The following is a 9,388-nucleotide window of genomic DNA, read 5'->3' as shown; positions in this document are numbered from 1 at the left end:
TCGTGATGGCATTTAACTTCCTGTAATCAACGCACGACGAGGGTCCTTATTAGGGATTTGTACAAGTATTAGCGGTGACGTGTAGTCACTCTCAGCAGGCTTAATAACTCCCAACGCTAGCATGCGGTGTATCTCAGCCTGCCTAATTTCTTTCTGTCGTGGAGACACCCTGTAAGGCTTTGATCTTACGGGTTCGGTTGAGGTCAGCTCTATTTCATGCGTTTTTAGTTCGGTTCTACCCAGCTGATCGCTGAATATGTCGAGATATTCCTCCAACATCCCTTTTAGCTCATTTAGCCGTTCGGGTCTGAGAGCGTGCGAGCTTACCGAATGTTTTACCACTTCTTCCAGGCTGATTTCCGAGTTGGAGGTCGCCTTCTACTCATTAAACTTGGTACTAGTGCCGTCCTGCTTCTTGATGGTACAGTTAACAACTGCGCTCTGCTCTACGTACGGCTTCATCAAATTGCAGTGGTATATGCTCACTTCTTCCTGCGACGGTGCATTTTCAGAGCGTAGTTAGCATCTGAAAGATTGTGCAACACTTTAACGTGTCCTTCCCAGTGAACTTCAAGCTTGTTCTTTCTTTAACGTTTGAGGATCATTACCTACTCTCCGGCGTTGAACGACGAAGCCTCGCATTCTTGTCGTAAAAAAAACTTGGCGTCCTTTAGAGCTACTCCCATGTTCTTTTCGAGTAGTTCTTCGGTTGCACTTAACCGTTCCAGCAGATTTAGCACGTATCCTACCACTGTTAGACTCTCTCTTCTTTCCTCCCATATCTCCCTTAACATTCCCAGTGTAGAACGGAGTGTCCTTCCATACACTAGTTCTGCTGGTGAGAGCCCTGTAGCATCTTGAGGAACCGTTCGCAAAGCAAACAGAGTGGCTGGAATACAAATCTCCAAGTCCTCCTTGTGCTCGTAACAAAGCACCCGCAAAACACGCTTAAGCACTGAATGCCACATCTCTACACTATTTGACTGAGGGTGATAGATGGAACTGTGTATCAACTATACTCCGCAATTTTGTAAGAATGTGGATGTCAATGCGCTGGTGAATACTGACCCTTGATCCGCCTGAATTTTGGCTGGAAATCCAACTCGTGCGAATACTGTCAAAAGCGCGTAAACTCCTTCCGTAGAGCTGAGCTCTTTCAGAGAGATTGCTTCTGGAAACTTTGTAGCCGGACACACCATCGTAAACAAGTATCGGTAACCCGACTTTGTCTTTGGTAGAGGCCCTAGTGTGTCTATCACAAGTCGCCTGAAAGGTTCTGATATTAAGGGTACTACTTTTAGTGGAACTTTGCATGTCTCACCTGGTTTACCTGAGCGCTGGTAGGCGTCGCACGATCTTACAAAGTTTTCTACGTCTTCCAAAGAGCCTGGCTAGTAGTATTCCATAAGCAATCTTTACTTTGATTTTTTTATGCCTAGCTGGCCAGACCATCTACGTACACTCAAAAGGTCCTCCCTGTACTTCGCAAGTCCTTTCAAAATTTTCTAGGAACAAGCCTATGTCGTTCCCATCCTCAAATGGCTTTAACAGCCTGTCCATGCGGTATAATTCTGCCTCACTTGATCGTCCCAGAGCCCCTTTATTTTCTTGAGACAACTCCAAAGGTTTGCTTTCAAGCTCAAGTTGCATTTTTCTTAACTCGCGCGTTCATCTCTGCCCCGTTCTTCTCTCTCTCTGTCCCACTTCTATCTTTTCTTAAGAAGTTATAATCCAATTTAAATGTCCTCATCACTGGCCTGTTCTGAAATCAGCTGCTATAATTGCAATTTTAGCATTTCCGTGCGTATTTCTAGGCCCAGTTCCTCACCAACAATCAGCAATTCGTCTCTCACCAGTATCCTTAACTCCATCATTTCTCCTTTCCTGCCTTGGTTCTGCTCGCTAAACATTCCTAGGTGAACACAAGCTAGCTAACAATCAACAGTCCGGTTTTCCTACTGTTTTAAACTGAAAAACCACAAAAGAGAAGCCTGGAGAGTCAAAGCAAGAACCAAGCAGTCACCGCGGACAGAGCACCACGTCGCAAAGTCCGTCTCATCGCTGTCAGCCAGTTGTTAGGATTGGGTTCGGGCATGAAATAGATGGTAGCTGACCCATGCCGCCGTCCAACTCATCCACGCTGAGGACGTTGTTGAAGGGAAGGACTTGTTCTGATCGAGAACGAAGAATATGGGATTTATTTACAGTATCCGCATGAGAACGTTACAGTTCATCAGTCTAGCATGACTGAAGGAGAATGCACACCCAGCAGCCGCATAACAGCTGCTTTTAAACGCTGTTTCCTCCCTAGATCCCTAGCTGAGGGAAAACGGCCGTTCAACCGTTGACCAATTCGGAGCGTCCAAAGTCATCGTAGCCGACCCGCCTTTGAGGGGGAGGGTCTACACACACTTCATTGCGCACAGGTTTCACTAACCACACCGAAGTAGGAGGGTTTTCGCAGACACGGGTCTTGCCCTGAGCAGGTGCCTCTTGGTCCCAGAGTTGACCTCTCAGACTGTGGCCGCCGCGTCTGTACATTGACTGACGACTTCTAAGACCCGTTAGACGGCGCCGCAAAACACCTTATTCCAGAAGTTCCACCGCTCCAAACAAACCCTTACGGTTACCGCTAATCCACTAACAATTCCTGGTCCGCCAACTGCGTGTTCCCGGCGCCGTTCGGTTGGGGACTGTCGTATTGTCGTCCTTACAAAACGAGTCGCCGCCGTAGACATCCTGACGCCGTTCGACCGTTGACTCGGCGCATTGTTGTTTTCACAAAGTGAGTCATCGCAGCGGGCAGGCAGGTTTCCTCGGTAGCTTCTCCTCTAGTTCTCCAGCCCCCGCAGGCCGTTCGTAACAGTACTAACTCCACCGTTTTCAAAAGCTCCAAGCTGAGCTAGCTGCGCGAACTGGACACGTAAAGCTTAGCGGTCACACGCAAGTGCACCCGCTTGAAAGCAATAACTGTCCATGGAAACTGCGCGGAAGATATTGAACAATTAAGCTTACTCGCACAAGCAGGTGTTCTTCGAGGGCGCGAAGTTTTTGCGGCCAATTCTGTGCTGCTACACAGAACGTTGTTCCCAGTCGTCCTTCCCGCACGGAATGTAAAAAAATGCATTTCCGGCCTCGGTTTGGTTGCTGCACGTGAAGGCGCAGCAACCAGGCGTGGTGTTACGCTAACTTTTGGCGCCTGTGTTCGCCAGAAACAGTGTGCTGTCGCCAGCCACAAATTGCACGCTCTCCGTCTGCATTGCGTCCTCTTCGTGTTCTACGCGCCTACTGGAAGCGCTTGCAAGGGATATGGGGGCAAAAGATTACGTGAGAAGAGTGACCCAACCACAGGCGGCCGTGGCAGGCTGTGGCGCGCACAAAACAGATGCGATATTCTGAACTTTTTTCCAGTGCCTCTAGTCGATACGCTGTAGGGCACACTTCAGCGTATTGGCGAGTTTTAAGACCCTTGGCGCATTGCACTGCTCGTGTTGGAAGGGATGCCCCTGTTGGAGCCCCAATTCGACTTTCATTTGTCGATGAAATTGAGTACCACGTATGCTCAGGAGGAGAGAGGTAGAATGTTCGAAGCGACAAGCCGCCAACCACACCCTGTCGTCAGGAAATGAGAAACTTATCTGCGGGCATAGTTAGGGGTAGGCCATGGATGGTGCATCTGGCACTGGCCGATGCATAATGCGCCACATATGCTGTTAGGATTCGCGGGGCCCCATCGACCAGTACGGTGTGGATGTCGGCCAACTTCTGCAGTGCCGACTCTTGACAGCTGGAAGCCGTGAAGGGATTTGGTCTCGTTGTCACTTGCACGAAGATGTGCCGCTGCTCTGACGTAGTTACCGACGCGAAAGTGCCAATTGCGCTGAATATGTAGTATGTTGGTAGCTTCGACAGGTGAAGACGGGCGTCGCCACGGAGAACGATCGTCCTGGCGACCTAAGGTGTTCAGTTAGGCAGATGGGGGTGACATCTTCGGCCTAGCCATGTAGATGGTGTCGGTCATGTTTTCATCTTCTGTAGAGAGCATGACTTTAAAGCGCACGCCCGTCACCGCTGATGAAAGTCTACTGCGAGGCTGGCCGTGCAAACGGGGCATGCTTGGGGGCTCCGGCTGGGCGCACCGGTCAAAGTGCATTTGCGGTGTGTGAGAGCGCAGCGGTTGTTATACACGGATGCTTTCAACGAGTACCGGTGGTATTCTCCCCACGAATGTTGTGCTCAATTTGTGCAAAGGAGGAAAATCACGTCAGTTCGCTTTACAATACGGAGAGGGAACTCCGTTGTAGTATATAAAAAAGAACCCCGCTACTCTCTAGACGGTGAAATTCTCAAAAATGCAACACTTCGGCCCAGAGAGGCAAGTAGTTGCCCGAGAGGATCCTGCAGGCCAAGGTGATTACAGGAATGAGAAGTCGAAGGTGGAGAACGAAATGGTCGGACGACATTACGAAGGCAACTGACTGAGGGACTTATGCGAAACGATCAAAGACAGACAGATCATGCATGCTTCGTTCAGATAGAGTCACTGCGGGTGATTCATGGCAGTCGCTGAACAGATTCAAAATCAAAGAGCGACGAGGTACACGGTTCGACGTTCTCAGAATAATGCAAGCAGAATCAGTGACACGTTTACCAAACGGGTATTAAACAGGACGGCACTTAGGGAATGCTACTGGTGTGAATGCCTTTATGTTGCTCTCACATGTGCAGGTATTCCGAGCGAGTCTCGGGGAGCCACCGGCATTATGCACTTTATAAGAGTAAAACGGTACACTCATCGAGAAAAGAGGAGTCAATATGTGCCGTGCAACGTTTTCTTACACTTAGCGACTTTCCAACTGCCCATACATAATAGAAATCAACAACGCGCAAGCTCAAGTTATCCGCAAGCTTCGGGAACTCTACGAATCTGAAGGGTCAGCAAGCGAAATAGCGAAGAGGTCAGCCCCCAACACTGCCTGAAGACGACGTTCCTTCATTAAATCGTTATTTTTAAGTGCCTAGAAGAGATTAATAAGTATATAAAGCACAACGTATTTTAAAACACAGCAACTGGTTTGGAATGTTGGCAAGACGCTCACGCATTGTTTAACCAGTCATTTCGGCTGGTTTTACTTCTAATTAACACCCCGTTATTTCATATTCTGCCGGAATCACTGAGGCATCATTTATAGTAGACATACGCCAATATACAATTCTTAGTGAATGTGTGTCGATGTTGCAGATTTACGAAACGAACATAAAATTTTTAGCTCTACCGCATATTTACCATTCGAGGTCTTCCACCGAACCTTCCTTATTTGCTCGTTCTCGCGACTTTAAAAATCGGTGGAAGTGACAAGAGCACGCGCGTGAAGCTGCAGCGAGCACCTTTTGCACAGAGAAAATATTTGCTCGTCACTATTTTTATTAATTTTTTGCAGTTGCATGTGCAACTGCTGTTCACCGAAAAGAAAGTGTGTTCTAGATTTTGAATGTCACTAACGTCGAGGTCACTTCCTCGCTAGCGCATAATATGATGTGGTGTTCGTTTGCTTTCAAATGCAAAAGCTTCACCGTATTTTCATTCTACTATTTCCTGCTAATCAAACTGTCACTGTCTTCAGCCAAGGTCGCGCAACGCTCTGCTTTTTCACCGGTGATTCACTTAGCGGCGTCCATTTATTCGTAATTGAAACATGCGACATGCATGGCTCAGTTCTGTTCACTGTCCGCTGTATGAATTTTGCAGACAGAGATGTACATGTGGGGTTGAAACTGGAATAGTTTTCCCTTGCGCGACGCAGCGACTTCACATCGTCGGTCTCCCAAAGAACATCTTAGTAAATCCATGTAACGAAAACTTTAAATTGCGAATGCTTGGCGCCTTATAAATCTTGGAAATTGCAGTAGTTATAGCACTGTGATAATGTTCCGATGCGCGCTTCGGGAGGCGTTTCGTAAAGAAAGCATCTGGGGCACCGTTTTCAACGTACGTGATCAGCTGCTGTGTGAGATGACATTCGGGCGTCAGATGTATGCATGTTGCAGCATCTTGACAAAGATTTGCATTCGTTCCGACCGTTTGGAATGTGCAGGCTGGCGCTGCCAGGAGGTGAACTGCCATTGCATTGTTGACTTACTAGGAGTGATACCAGCAAACTTGTAAAAGCTATGCAGAGTAAGTAGGCACTTCATTTTTAGTGTTCTTAACTACTTTTAGGCAAAGTCGCAAGAAAGTTCGCTTAACCACTCCATTTTTAGCGAAAGGTCGCTAGTGCTTTTGAGAGTGAATATGGCTGTCTTGGAATTTATATTATCTTGTCTTATTTGTGTCTATATTTCTTTCAGACATCTTCCTCACTATTTTTCAGCTATGGCTTATGATACCTTCTGCGGTGGTCGTTCAGCGTTCGAAATGTGAACTGGCAAAATACCCACCGATGTCCTTAAATAGTTTCAGGTTTCATGGTTGTGTTTAACCTGGAAAAGCGGCTTTAATACACTGAGATGGACCACAGTCTTGTTTTAGAGCGCAGCTCTTAGAAGCTCGTTGCTGCTGCGAGTGTAGGCGTCCCTCGTAACCGACCGAAGGAGCACAGCGAAAGATGAACGAGCCAACGCGGTGGAAGACGGTGATAGCGAAGGGAGCGCCAGGAGGACAGTGGAGGAGGAGTGCATGGTGAAAGCGCGAGAAGAAAAGCGTGGTGACGCGCAAGGCAGGCTCTGCGAAGACGATGGCTACAAGGTGGCGCCAAAGTAGCGCGTGTCGTCATTACGGAAACAAAGCGCTGCATGAGCGGATGTCTGTCTGCGGCTTCTCCTCTGAATCGCGCTCATGCGTCATTCACGCGCTACCTCTCACAATCTACTGATTAACGAGGCAGTCGCGCCACACTTCGCTACGTTTGCAACGTGTTGCACGAGATAGTTTGTCCGCGCAAGCCAATAGTTCGCGAAATGAAAACACGAATAGAGCTGCGCTCGAATTTCGCATTAGGGAGTATCGTAATTGTCAGTAACCTTTTTTATGTGGTTCGCTCATGTTGCGCGTGATGGCGATTTCGAAACACCGCCGAAGTTAAAAAGAAAGGTTGCTTGCTCCACCAGCGCTTTGTGCGCTCACGGGAAATCTCGCGGTGAAGTGGCGTCTACCTTTCACCTCCTCGATGACCCGAGAAAGGGTCACTCCTGAAATGCTGCCAGAAACGCTAAATGGCCAGCAAAAAAGTTACCGAGGCTACGAAAAGGCCGAGTTTTGAAAACAGTGTCGAAAATCCCCTTATTTTAGAGTGACTTTCTTGCTACGTGAACAGCGCTCCTCATTTATGTTGAGGTATATCAGCTCGGATGCGTTACGTTATGCATGACGAAAAACAGTGTTTTATAATGGGGCCGTACGTAGGCGTTCGGGTCAGCGTGAACACCAGGGCAACAGTATTGCATTGGAACCTTGCGCACGATTGTTGCAAGAGGAGTGACCGAAGTAGTTGCTAATCCACTATATAAAAACAGCACATAATCCTATGGAAGAATGGCAGGGGAGACGGACAGAAACGCTTTTGTCCGCCCGGGGAGCAGTCTATGCTGCCGCGCGGTTACCACTTTTGCAGTTTCAGCATGGGTTGCATAAAGAAGAAAAAATAGATGGCGAAAACAACATTGGAGTAGTGCATGCGGCTCCTGTCCTGGCACTTTTCTTCTCTCCTTCGGTGCATTATAATGCTGATCTCTAAACTCACCACGTAAGACGACTTTCCCCGTTTCGGACTTCCCTGTTCCGTCGCATTAATGTAAATCACCTTCCTAGTGTAGTTCCTCCGTTTACATGAATACGATACGGTGCGTCACTTGTCGCATTCATGCAAACTCCGCTATTGTGTTGTAGGCCGACGACTGATAGGGAAGGTGTGGCAGTATAGTGTCTTCACAAAGAGGGTCAGTGTAGTCGAGTGGTTGGGATGTATTAGAGGGTCACCCTTATTTTGACCCAAAGCAATGACAGCGTCTCAATAAGCAGTCGCTGTCCCTTACGCGGCCACTGATAACAAATTCAGAATTGTCCTCAATTTCTATGAGTGATGCATAAGCCTTCGCGAAGGCAACTCCCAGCAACAGCCTGCAGAGAAAGTATGCCTCACGTCACGTAGTTCGGGTGGTGGTCGGAGTTGCAGCCGGGAGTCGAGCTTGTGCAGTCTATTGCATGTTCTATTAGTGCCGTTCCACTATATAGGCTAACGAGAGTCGGCGTGTCAGATCGCAGAGCTGCCTGGAAGCCCTTGCCCTAGAAAGTGGAATCGGGTCAGAGTGGTATTGTTCATGTTACGTTCGAGCCACCTCGTTTGCGTCATCGTTTCCAACGATTGTTTGTTGTCGAATTTTCATGATTTTGTTATGTCAGCTCCATGTTGGAGGAAGGACTGCAAGCACTGTAAACCGCCTTTCAGTCGCAAAGAATGACACATTTTTCAGTACTCTCTGTGGAGGTGAACTTACGTGCACCGTCATCGCATAGAAAGTTTACTGGTGCCATGCAAAAATACCCAAGAACGGTGTGCGCCTTCTTAACCCTGAGGCAATATTTAGGCAACTATGAAAATGTGGAATCAACGAATTGTGGAGTTTTACTTGTCAAAATGTTGATTGGATTCTGAGGCACGAAGTAGTGGGGCACTGCGGATTACTTCAGACCACCAGGGGTCTTTAACGTGCCCCCATTGCACGGCACACGGCTGTTTTTGCATTACGCGCGCATCGAAATGCCACAGTCACGGCCGCGATCTTATCCCGCTATCACGGGATCTAATCCCGCGATCTTATCCCGCATAGCAGCGCAACACCATAGCCGGCAAGCCACCACGGCGGGTATCAAAATCTAGTAAGGGCACGTGTAGCATACCATTAGTACGTAAGGAATAGTAGTTGTACAGTCGCGAGCAAAAGTTTGGAGGCCGCATGGCATCACAAAAAAAATTACAACATACTCAAGCGCAGCTCCGCGGCCTGGAGTTCGTTTAATACATTGTATCGGTCAGACAGGCGCACGTAGGCGTGCACTCTTGATTTCAGCCAAAATACTCAGTCTGCAAAAAGGAAACATGGCAAATTTGGTCCCCAGATATTTGCTGACGACTGTCAGTATGGTGCTTCTGTATATTGCTTCATAAATTTCAAGGTATTTGAATGTATTGACAATAGACGTTGTCACCATGATTTTCCGCAGCAATCAAGAACGACACTGTTGTAGCTTGCAAAATTGTGCATATGTAAGTAACCTGCTGTCTAACCTGTAGTTTGTGAAGCTGATACCTTTGTCAGGCTTTATGCATTTAGGCTCAGCCTACTCTCTTTGAATGATACAAGAAATCAAATTCAAATTAAAAAGTAAAAA

The sequence above is a fragment of the Dermacentor albipictus genome, chromosome 2, assembly GCF_038994185.2.
Source record: "Dermacentor albipictus isolate Rhodes 1998 colony chromosome 2, USDA_Dalb.pri_finalv2, whole genome shotgun sequence".
NCBI lineage: Eukaryota > Metazoa > Arthropoda > Arachnida > Ixodida > Ixodidae > Dermacentor > Dermacentor albipictus.
The sequence above is the reverse complement of the archived record's forward strand: the minus strand, read 5'-3'. Positions refer to the sequence as shown.